Consider the following 12,521-nt stretch of genomic DNA (forward strand, 5'->3'; position numbering starts at 1 on the left):
ACTATGTTCCGTTAGATGTATCTTGGTAGAAAGTGCAAAGCAGAGCGATATCATAATCGACTATTTTGCTGACACAGAAGGTAGCTTAGCCCAAGAGGGTGGTACTGAGACAGTCCCTGAATGTACATATCCAAAATAGGTATTCCAAAGAAGGTTGATGTGCAAGGACGGATCATATCAATGCATCGTTACGTGATGAAAATAGTTAAGAACAACAATGAAAAGTGAATCTATTAGCATGGAGGGTGTATCACAATAATTTTGGTATAAAATGTTATAACAATTGTAATGTTTGTAAATATAGCAATCAGTTTTATTCTGTCCCATTAATTCCTTTCACATAGAATAGACATAGATAGTATAGAGTCCTTCGTAGTCAATGACAACATTTTACAAGGTTTTTAACACATAAATGATGTGGGTCCTTCTTTATAAGACCATAAGCTACTTATTTGTGGCAAGATGCTTGAAAGTGTTCCCTTGACCAGTATGCCACATTGTAATTCGGGACCTCATATTCACTTTACAAAAGGCCACAGTTCATGTAAGCGACCAAGAGAATCTCCAGTACTTATCATCATGGTAAGGTTGTAGTAGTGTTCCCGCCTCTACAGAGACAAAGCTGCTGAGATCAGGGCTCCCTGTGGAAGGCCTCACAAAGTAGTGATGCTTATGTACTTTCCTGTCTGGATAGCAGGTATTCTTGAATCTCTCCGGGGACTCTGTCGGTCAGCACTGGGTTAATGTAGTGGGTTTGGTGGAGGAGGAGTGATGCTGCAGTGCTTAATTTGTAAATAAAAACGTGCCTGTGCCGGGAAACACCAGAACAACGAAGTTGTGAACAACGAAAGCGGAACAACTTCATTTTTCTGTGCCTTAACCACGTGTGTGCTGAGCAATGCACATGTGTGGTTAAGGCACAGAAAAGGGGAGTCAGCATCGGGAGTGGACGCTGTCAGGTAAGTGGGGCAGGATTGGGAGGTAGTTTTTAGGGGTGGAGGTAGTTTGTTTTATATGGTAGGGGTGGGGGTGGGGAGGTTGGGTAGTTCTGGTTTTTAAGGGTCGGGGTGGGGTGATGGGGTAGTTCTGGTTTTTAGGGGTCGGTGGGGGATGGGGTAGGTTTGTTTTAAGGGGGACGGTGGTGGTTGGGGTAGTTATAGGGGTGGGGGTCAGGGTTGTTTTAGTTTTAGGGGCAGGGTGGGTGGGTCGGGGTAGTTTTAGTTATAGGGACGGGGTAATTTTAGTTTTTAGGGGCGGGATGGGGGGCCAGGGTAGTTTTATTAGGGGTCGGGGTTGGGGGCAGTTTTGTTTTTAGGGGTGGGGGTTGGGGTAGTTTTAGTTTTAGGGGTGGGGGTCGGGTAGTATTAGTTTTTAAGGGAGGGGTGGGGTAGTTGGGGTAGTTTTAGTATTACGGGTGGGAGTCGGGTAGTTTTGTTTTTAGGGGCGGGGATGGGGGGTCAGGGTAGTTTTGTTTTTAGGGATGGGGGTCAAGGTTGTTTTAGTATTGGGAGTGGGGTGGGGTGGGGTAGGTTTAGTTTTAGAGGAGGGGTAGGGGTAGGGGTAGTTTTGTTTTTTGGGGTGGAGGGTCAGTGTTGTTTTAGTTTTTAGGGGCAGGGGTGGGGGGTCGGGGTAGTTTTATTTTTATGGGCGGGGTAGGGGGTCAGGGTAGTTTTAGTTGTAGGGGTGGGGTACTTCTGGGCGTTAGGGCAGGTGGGGGGGTCGCATGCTGGAACCACGCACGCCGTCCCACACATGCCTTTACAATGAAAAATCATTGTTAAGACATGCGTGCTAAAGGCATTCGTGGTAACAATGCAGTCGTTGTTCTGCCCGCGTTGTTTAGGCATGCATGGTTCCAGGATTCGTTGTTCCATCATATATTCACTGACGACCAAATCCCTCCTCTTAAACATGCGGCTGCTGCAATTAAATGTGGGAACACGGAATACTGAGGCAGCCTAATCCTGGAGCCATCTTGGGCCTCTTCAATCCATTTAAATCCACTCCCTGCCCCTTCAGCTCATTCTTACAGCTTTCTGCCTTCTCCCATTGTGACGCTTTTTTGTTTTTCTCTTCCTCCGTCTTTTCCATATGTGTCTTTTACTCGCAGCAAATGCTTGAGGCAGAAGAATAAAAGCCGGCCCTCAAAAATAAATGCCGGTGCTCCGCACCGTAAACAACAAAAACAAATTGAGCACTGTGGTGCTGTCTATCAGGAAATGCTCACAGTTGAAACCTTGAAGTATTGTAGAGGATCTGTAAGTAAAAAGTGACTTCCCAAAACGATATGGAGCTGAGGGATTTGACGGTACAGCCCACATACTTACGTAATCATATCCCACTTTTGTTTGACCTATTGACTTTACCATGTCAAAGGACTCAGCATGGAGAGTTCTGGCACTTTTAGCTTCAACTGGAACACCAGTCATGAGGATTAATAGAAGTTTTAAAGAGAGACTGGGGCAAGAAGGTAATGTAGGCCCTCTGGTAACTTTTTCTACTTTTGCCAAGTGGCGTAACCACAGGTTTCTAAGTATTAAATGTGCTTCAGGGGAAAGGAAAGGATGGTATCTGGTGCCCACCAATGGTAGATCAATGTAAGCTGCCACATTATTAATTAAGCCAGCAAACCTGGTTTTAATAAAAAATGTGTAAACACATTTTGCTGAAAGAGAGTGGCACCTTGGACATGCTCCCTCTGAGCCCACCAATGTGATGTACTTGAAATCTGTGAAGGGGACTAGAAAAGCAAGCTCCAGTCTGAGCTACAATAAATCAATGGATCTCCTGTAAATACCGTTTGCAACCCCCACTGTTGAAACATATTAAGAAGTAACATACTTAGAAGTAAGAGCCCATGACTCTCACAAAATTAGCTCGACATTAGCTCGATCAGAAGATCATCTTTGAGGACAGCGAGGTGTGCTCCAACAAGATCTACACCAGGCATCTCCAAAGAGTAGGTTGTGAGCTACTGGTAGCTCTCTCACTAGCCATACGTAGCTCTCCTGTGGGTAGGTCAGCATAATAAATTAGAAGCTTTTGCTTAGTTTAATTAATGTATGTGTACCAAAATTGACTATTTGATAGGAAAATGTTTGTATTTTCAGGGCTTATTACAACATTACCTCAGTTCCAAAGGCATTGCAGCCTTTGTTGTTATGTATTAACCATGTAGTGGCATTGCACATTGACAAAGCACTTTTAAAATTAATTTTGGGAACATTTGGAAATTTTGCCTGATGCACTGATGTGAACACTCCAGATAATCTTGCATATGGTGGCCACTAATGTAATCTTGTCTGATGTGGTCAGTATTAAAACTCTAATAGTTTTAGTAGCTCAGGATGATTTTCATTGAGCATACGTAGCTCTTACTACAGAAAAGGTTGGAGACCTTTGATCTACACCATTTATTATTAACACTTCTTTTTTATTGGTTTTCAATGTTTGTTGAATACAACCAGCCAGATGTCTGACTGTAGAAAAAAAACAATACTGTAGAAAAAGTTAGTAAATGTGATGGCTGCAAAAGAGCAAGTAAATACTTACACAACATTTCAAATTAAACGAGCAGTCATTTGTATTTGACTTCATAAATGAAATAGTAGCAATTAGAAATAATTTAAAAGCGCATTTATGTGTAAGTCACCTAAAAAGGACCATCGCACCGAGGGTGGTGGAAAAGTGTGTGCTTGAACATTTGAGAATCAGGTGGAATTTTTAATGAGGGGGTGAATTGTTTTAGCGGAACCTGGAGCACTGGTAGAGATGGTGCAACATTTTACAGGCTCTATAATATGTCAGTCACTTGTGTGGTCCAGTGTAGATGGGTGCAAGGCCTTGTACACCAGCATCCAAAACCTGGAAGAGGTGATCGGAGGGCAGGCGAATCATCAAATCTCCTTGATTGAAGGGTCACAGGACGAGGGTAATACATTACTCCACCACACATCACACTGCTATACATGAGCCTGCTTCAAACACCCAGTAGGACTGATTAAGTGCCTGCTGTTTATTAAAATCCGACCATTGCAGGTATAGTTCATTCTTGGTACATCCAGCATGCTTTGGAAATTCAACATTTATCAACAAGTTGGCATTGTCAAAAGGGAATTTCCAAAATCCTGACTATCAATAACTTGGGCCTGAACCACATCTATAGATCTAAGGCCGAAATTGAGCCTTTTATTTTATTTTTAAGATAGAGTTTAGCTGTAGTTTACAGTTTAGTAAGAAACTGACAGATGCTAATACTCAGTCTCCATGCGTGCTAGGTTGTGCGAGTGATGGTTCAGGAAGGTCTGCCAAGCATGTCCTGTTGACTCTGCGGGGATGACTGTGTCGGAGTTAGGTTGCATGGATGGGACATGGCTTTACCAATGATATGGCTTTGGTGCTTTGTTGTACGCCAGAGGGTGCGCAAGGTCTGTCCTGCATGTGTCTGGGGTTCGGTATATATCTAGACAGTTGGAGCACCAGTGTCATGTCAGGTTGAGACATTAAAGTTATACTTATGTATTGCAGGAAATTTCAGTAAATTGTAATATATAGGTGATATACTGCATCAAACATTGTTAAACTACTTGCAAAATATTAATGTAGATCTAGGACTGTCTCGTGGACAAAATGAGTGATGATGGCCTACAATAGTAGATCAACGAGAAATGGCGACGTAGAGACATAAGGGACCTATAGAGGCTTTTAAGGTGGGATCTATAATCAACTGCTAGTTGAAGTGCATTGTTAACAGGTATCTGTAGAGTCACTTAACAAATTGCAGGGTCACTGATCAGACAATCCCTGAACAGAGCACGAACAGAACTATGAAACCCGATGACAAGTCATACAGAGAGGCAAGATGAAAATTCAGCTGTTTTAAAATCGTACACAGATGCAAGTTAAAGCTCAGTGACATTGTCCATGTGCTGTGGTCTAAGAATATAAACACTGCCCTAAGGCCTGGAATAAAATGAATGCTGTCACTGTGATACACGGAATAAAACTGGGGATCCTACATGATTTCTTGGGGCTGTCAAGGCTCATCCATCTCTGCAGGGACAGGGATGACACCATCCATGGTAGAAACCACTCTAGCAGTCTGGAGCAGTTAATATTAAATGGTAACATTTTATTCTATACAGGGCCCGCGGCTCGATGCTCCTACATAAAAGGAGGCAGAGGTAGTTCTACACTCAGAAGAGATGTTTGATTTTGACTATGAATCTCTGTGACAGTCATAATCGGAAACTAGACAAATTATCTATAGACACTCTATCACTCAGTTGTAGAGTAAACACGTGCTTGCCTGTCCAAGGGAGTAACCAGAAAATTAAAATACCCCCACTTCAATCATGCCTCTAACCACAACGGGAAGGCAAATACACAAAACTCAGCCCTCCTTATAAGAGTTCCCTTCACTCTTTAATCCTCCTTCTATCCATCTACTGATCACTCCTTTCAACCTTCTGTCTATTCATCCATTCATCTGTCCATCCCTTCGCCTTTCCAACCATCGACCCATCTATCTATCCTCCCATCCATCCTTTCACCCTTCCTTATACACATTCATCTTTTCACCCTTCCACCCATAATTATAGATTTGTATACCTCTATGCATACTTTCACTGTTCCCCAGCTGTCCATTTTTCATCCGTCCGCTCATTAATTTCTTTCTTCAGTCAATCCTTTAACATTTGCATATGTATATTCTTTCACTTTTCCTTCAAACTTCCATCCTACCTTTCACCATGTCTTCCTTACTTTCTCACGTTTCCTCCCATCCACCCTCCTTTATCCACCCATTCATGACCAAAATCGACTTATCTTTTGTCTCTCATTTAACTTTTTCTTTCTTACGTTTCATTCTAATTCACATTTTTTCTGTCAGTCCCTCTTTCTGTGATTTTCCCTATTCACATAATTTATTTTCCTTCGTTTCCTTTGCTGTGCATGTCAGACTTCCTCCCATACTCCTCGGTCATAGTATTCACTAACAGTATCATTTATGAGCATTTGCCTGCAGACAAAAGAGACAACATATTACATTTTAGTGAGATCCAGTTCATCAGCCCATTGGCAGCCCCCACATAGCTGCTTAACTGGGGGATTCGCTATGCCACTGTGCCTGTGTAAATGCTTGTTTTCACTTGTTATTCTTTCGATTGACATGATCTCCTGCAACTTCTGCTCCAGGGCGCAAGTCATGGGGTCAAGGGTTACCTCTGTGACAGTGGTGGATTGTGATGCCTAGAACAGTCCACTTTTACATAAGACATCCTGGATAAGGGGTGTTTTTGAGGTGTTTTTCTCCATGGGGGTGTGGGCATTCTACAAGTTACTACTTGCTGCCCAAGGAATTCCACTTCTAAACAACCTATTGTGGGTTCTGGGTGATGTTGAGTTGTCGTTCTCTAGGGCAATGTCGCCATTCCACAAGTTACTTCACTCAATTATAGGTTTCATCTACCATCATTCAGTTCACTACTTGCTAATCTTAGTTCCCTTTTCCTTCCATTCATGTGGTGTTGAATGCCACTTAGACAGCCGGCTTCTTGAGTTGTGATTTAGTCTATTAAGAAGCCCCCTTGACCTTGCACTTTGAAGTTTGTAGGCATTGGTGTAATTGGCAGGGGTGACTGCTCCTCTGCACTGCTAAGCTTGTCATGTTTGGTGCAAACATTGCCACATCTGATGCCCTTTGGACAGTTGCTATATTTACTCCAACACAATTTCTGTCACAACACTCTGTCCACTTGGATTATCACTTGTCTATTTTCCATTAGACTAGCCCACCCCCCCACGTGAATGCTAACCATCCCTTATATGTCCACCAGCCTGGCCTCAAATCGAGCTGAAGCATGAAGAAGACTACCCTACACATCTTAGATGATGCATCCTTGACTACAGATGAATATTAACTCAGCATCCTGATATTGCTGGATCTTTCACCTGCCTTCAACATTGTCAACCGGCCCACCCTCATTTGTGCCCTGGAGTATCAAATGGGATTCACCGGTACGGTCTTTCACTTGTTCTCCTCCCACCTTTCCAACTGACACCAGTTTTTTCACATGGGACCCACAGGTCCAAAACGATACATGTCACCTGTGGGGTTCCTCAGGTTTCCATACGGTCTCCTGTCATTTTCAACCTCTACATGGAGCCGCTTGGTGGTCTCCTCACAGATAACAGAATCAAAATTCACCAATATGCTAATGATACACAACTCTAATTAAAGTGTCCTCTGCTTCAGACATCTAAGCCCTAAAACACTGCCTGCACATCATCCAGGCCTCTATATCCAGTGCCTACATGAAGCTCAACCCAAACAAGACAGAATCCCTGCTATTTGTCAAGAACAAGAAACCATAAAAAGTACATACCTGGCTGAATGACATGAACTTTTATTGCTTCACTCCCATCTTTGTAGAACTCCAATGGCTCCCCCTGCTGGAATGCACAGTCCTAAAAACACTGACATCATTTACTTTGCCATCACTACCAGTACCCCCACTTTACCTTCCATCTCTGGTGTTTCCTCCACACCTGCAGCCAAAACACCCATCAGGTCAAACCTAGAAGTGTATAAAAAGAAAACAACTAGGCAGCAGACCTTTCCCATCCATGCATCCAGGATCTGGAATAGCATCACCTCATCCATCAGGACCACCCATAAATGATCTAATTTAAGAAAGAGCTGGAAATGTACCTCTTTAAAGAACAGCACATCACATGCATGAACAGTCCACAAACCAGCTACCTCGCCTATCACTCATCCACTTTATGATTTTCTTTGAGTCTGTACAGCACTCTACTGCCTTTTGTTTAGACCTGACTATAGTAATACTACATGCATACATATTCAGTTTTTGCTTCTGGTGCTAGAAGCCTCTACTCTAGAAATATCATGATGCTTATTGCAAGTTTGGTCGAGGCAGAACATCCAACAAAAATTTACAGGTGCCTATACACCCTATTTAGAATGCTAAAATGTATACACTCTAGACAATCTTCTGTCAATTTTGGTGAATGTCCCATGCCCGACAAACTCAAAATATCCCCCAACACAGGATACAAATGTGGAGAGAGCTGAGTAAGACACAGTGCGATTTTTCTAGTGAGTGAAATATATTTACTTTTCATATCATAGCAGGAGACAAGCTTTGAGACCTCGTGTATAAGAAATTGAATACAGGCCAGTTTCTAGATTTTAGGGGACGTGAAGGTCCTTCATTAGGTTTTGGACAGGGACCAATGTAAGTGGTGTTCCCAGATGATCATCTCCCACATGGGAAGCACCTCAACACTATTGGCTAGCCATGAGACACAGTCACACATAAACACACATCCTGTTGCACACAAGGCACACTGCCAATAAAAGTCAGACTAAGTAAATCTGCAAAGATACATGCAGAATGCAATGCTTCACTCTAGACAAGCACTGTGGCTGGCCATCCCTCCCTACAAGAAGAAATCCATAGCTGAAACCTACTTTTTCCTACTGACAGTAAAATAATGGAACACTCACTCATTTCCGATGTACCTGAGGTGCAGTGACACATATTACAATGAAAGTAGTCCTTTATTTGTGCAGTTGTTCTGTTGTTGCAAGTTGGTGCTCTGGCACTCATTTTTGGGCACTGGAGCTTATTTTTCTTTTTAACACTTTGGCCCTCAGAAAAGGAGAGACAGGGAAGCAATAAGAAGCATGAACGAGAAAGTTTTCAAGAACTGCACACAGTGAAAGTCTCTCTTGTTTCTTTCATAATTGCCCAAGGAAAGGTCCGACTCTTCCTAGAAACCACAGTGCCACGCTGCACTTTACGTACACTTGAAAGGTGTCATGTATCCCCTTAGGAGGATCACAAGGAGAGAGGAATAAGCACAAAGGGCTGAAAATTCCTTTTGGCAATATAGATGGTTCTGGATTGAAAAAGAAGAGGTTTCCAAGAGTTGGAAAGCAAGGCACCAAAACTACCCTGAGTCAAGTAGACAAAGAGACTAGCATAATCTTCTGGCTGAAGAATCCAACAGGGAAACACAACTGCAGAAAAAAAGGAGCACATATCAAGATTAAAAGCTAAAATGTGGTATGAATGCAGTGAAAAACATAGGGCAGTCAAAAGTGTTCTGACTCATCCTTATCCGCCCAAGCACCCTCAGCTATGAGTAGAATAGGAAATTACTTCACCGGAAAGTAGTTGAAAACTAGGCCTGGGTGAAATTTTAACTATGCCAGAATAATTGACATGATTTTGATCATTTTGTGCAACACAATTTACATGAAATTACTGATTTTATGGCTTTGCACTACATTACGTAATTTTAGGTAGAAATTTTAATGCAGGAAAATACCAAGCGGTAGATTTTTTACCCAAGCGCGCCATTCGGGTAATTTTTTAGCACAAATCTACACATCTGAATGTGAGCAGCACTGTTTCAAACGCTAACAGTAGTTACTTTAACATAAGTGGTCAACAATTTTTTTTTACCTGCGCAGACATTCAGGTAATTTTTTAGCAAACCTGAACGCGAGCAGCAGTATTCTAAATTTGAGCGAAGTGAAATTAACTCAAAATTACATTTTTGAGTTGAATTTTTATTCGAATGGACCATTCAGGTAATTTTTTAGAGTAATTTTGAATAATTTGCAGTAATTTAATTTAATGACGCTACACGGAATAGGGCAAGTTACGCCTTTTCCTATTGAAACCATCTTGAAAGGAATACTCCTGCAACACAAATTAGAAAGATAGCCGTCTTGGCTAGGAATGAAGACTATCATAACTACACCCACTGTCACAGAAAATGGCATTGTTCTTTTATGGGAGGTGCAGGAAGAGAGATAGAATTCCCGACACCCGACCCTTGACCCATTCAGCATCTATCATCCTCCGCACTACTGTACTCCATCCTCCTAATTCTAAGGGCCAGATTTATACTTGTTGATGCAAAACTGCGCTAACGCAGTTTTGCGTCATAAATGTTAGCGCTGGCTAGTGTAATTTCATAACGCAAATTTATACTTTGAAGCTGGGTGGCGCTAAGAATAGGTTAGAGTCATTTTTCCTGATGCTAACCATTGCGCCTTGTCGTAAGACAAAATTACGTTAACGCAGGAAAAATTACTCTAATCCGGTTTGCGACATGAAAAAACGTTGCAAAGCGGATATGCGCCATTTTTCCACGTAAAAGTGTCAAAAAGTGACGCAAATGGAGCAAATAGTGCTAAGGGGCCTCCAAATGGATCCCAGAAGCCAGGAGAGACCCCAGGGAGACCCCAGCCAACCAGGAACCAGCCAGGAGGACACAGACAAGACCTAGGGGAGAGACAAGAAGAAGAGGAAGTGTCGCTTCAGCGCAGAGGAGCATGAAATTCTGGTGAGAGAGGTGACTGAGCACCAGCATCAACTCTTCATCACCTCTAAATTGCCAATTGGGAGGAGAGAGGCAATTTTACAACAAATTGTGATCAAGATTAACAGTGTGGCAGAGGTCAAGAGAGCTGTAACTGAGTGCAAGAAACGCTGATGTGACTGCAAGCGCAGAACAAAGGAAAAAATGGCAAGGAACAGGAACGCAGCATTGCAGACCGGAGGTGGGAGTCCAGCACCGCAAGATGACCTGGACGAGATGGAGGAGATGGTTGCAGCTGTCATTCCGGAGGAAATCGTCACTAGTATGGCAGGACAGCGCAGACTACCAGGAAACAACACATATGCAGGGTAAGTTGCATGGGGGACAAAAATGCCTAAATGTCAAGTGCAAAAAGGGGGAGGCACATACCTACTACACAATGCATGTCAGCCCTGAAAATCAGGCAGTGAAAAGGGCGAAGGGACACAGCACAGGACTCCCCGCACTGCCCATGCCAGGTGCATGGGCTGTGCTTGGGCATCCAGGGGCACAGCACAACACAACACCAACAACCTTTGCGTGGGGATACACCGCCATGCCAAGGCTGCTGGAAATGCTGAAGCAGACCAGGAGGGTAGGGTAGAACGTAAAACTGGTCTGGTGTCACAGGACAGCTGGTATTGTCAGATTGTAAACTAGAAGACAATGCACAGTCCAGTCCATTGGCTCATGCGGCATTTACCATTGACAACAGTTGCCACTACTACCTGTGCTGTGTATGCTCGTCAATTAGGAAATGGCAGTCAGGTGCCCATAACACAAACACACTCAAAATGAGGGTTCAGTATGACTACATGATCAATCCCCATCAATCCCTATCCAAGTGCAACTCCCGTCAACTGCTCATGTCCATAGACTCAATAACCATCATGCACTGTCACATACATAATGATGTACACAGCAGTAATCGCATACCCATGCTGCCCCATCCTGGGTTTACCCCTGTGTCTGTGTCACAATAGCTGCAATGCAACCATGCAACATGTCAGGTGTCATAGTGCTAAGACAACTGCATTGAGGGGGAGGACATATGTGTGTAGAAAGGCAAACACACCTGCAGTCACAAGAGGAAATGGAACTCTGCCAGTCCCAACAGTGCAATGCAATGTAGCACACATATGCAAACATCAACATGAGAAACTACCAATGGTAACACCTGTTTTGTCTCATGGAAGTGCCATACATGGTATGGTGCTAGGTCTCAGCACCGCATAGGTGTATGTGAAAAATGATAGACTGGGACAGGACCATAATGTTATGTGTGGTGCTTTGGCATCAGCACACCAACAATCATTGCAAGGCCTCACCATGCTAATGGAAGCAGAGGGAGGGTTGATGAGGACAAGAAGGTGGGAAGCCACAATTTGGACAGAACCCACACCTAGAAGATGTGACACAGACAATTGCCCAAACTGCCCTTCACTACAAGCGACATGCAGGTGGGGCATAGGTCTGAGAGACTGCAAACATTAATGACAGGAACAATGCATGGGAACCAAGATGACAATGTACCACCAATAGGAAGTCAGCGACATCACATTACAACTGGCACAACACAGACACACTAATTGTACAATATCTCATTGCAGAGGATGATGGCGCTCCTGTGGATCTGTCTGTCCTGGACTACCCTGATGACCTGGATGACCAGCTGACAACCATCAGCCAGGAAACCCTCCAAGATGTCCTTGGAACCCTCCAGACACCACCTCCAGTCGCAAGGAGGAGCATACATGTAGCAGCCATCCCAGAGGACCCACTCACCATCCCAGTAGTACGACCTGTCAGCTCAAACAGAGCTGAGGACTCTGATGACACAGACACCACCTTTGAAAGGACAGTAGTGGGAGTACAGCAGGAGCTGGCCAAGGAGGTGCGGGTGAGGATGCAAACTATGGCAGCCTGCCTTGAGGGGATGTGCATGTGCATGATGACGACCACAGAAAAGTCAGCAGCCATACAAGTCATACAATCCCTACTGCAAGGAGTTCAACAGTGTGTGAGGGACCTAACCACTGCTGTGCCAATCTTGCTGCTGCATACATGACAACAAGCTGGACACCATGCACCGGGAACTGGCCTCCCTCAGGGCAGACATGGCT

This window comes from Pleurodeles waltl, chromosome 6 (genome assembly GCF_031143425.1).
Source record: "Pleurodeles waltl isolate 20211129_DDA chromosome 6, aPleWal1.hap1.20221129, whole genome shotgun sequence".
Classification (NCBI taxonomy): domain Eukaryota; kingdom Metazoa; phylum Chordata; class Amphibia; order Caudata; family Salamandridae; genus Pleurodeles; species Pleurodeles waltl.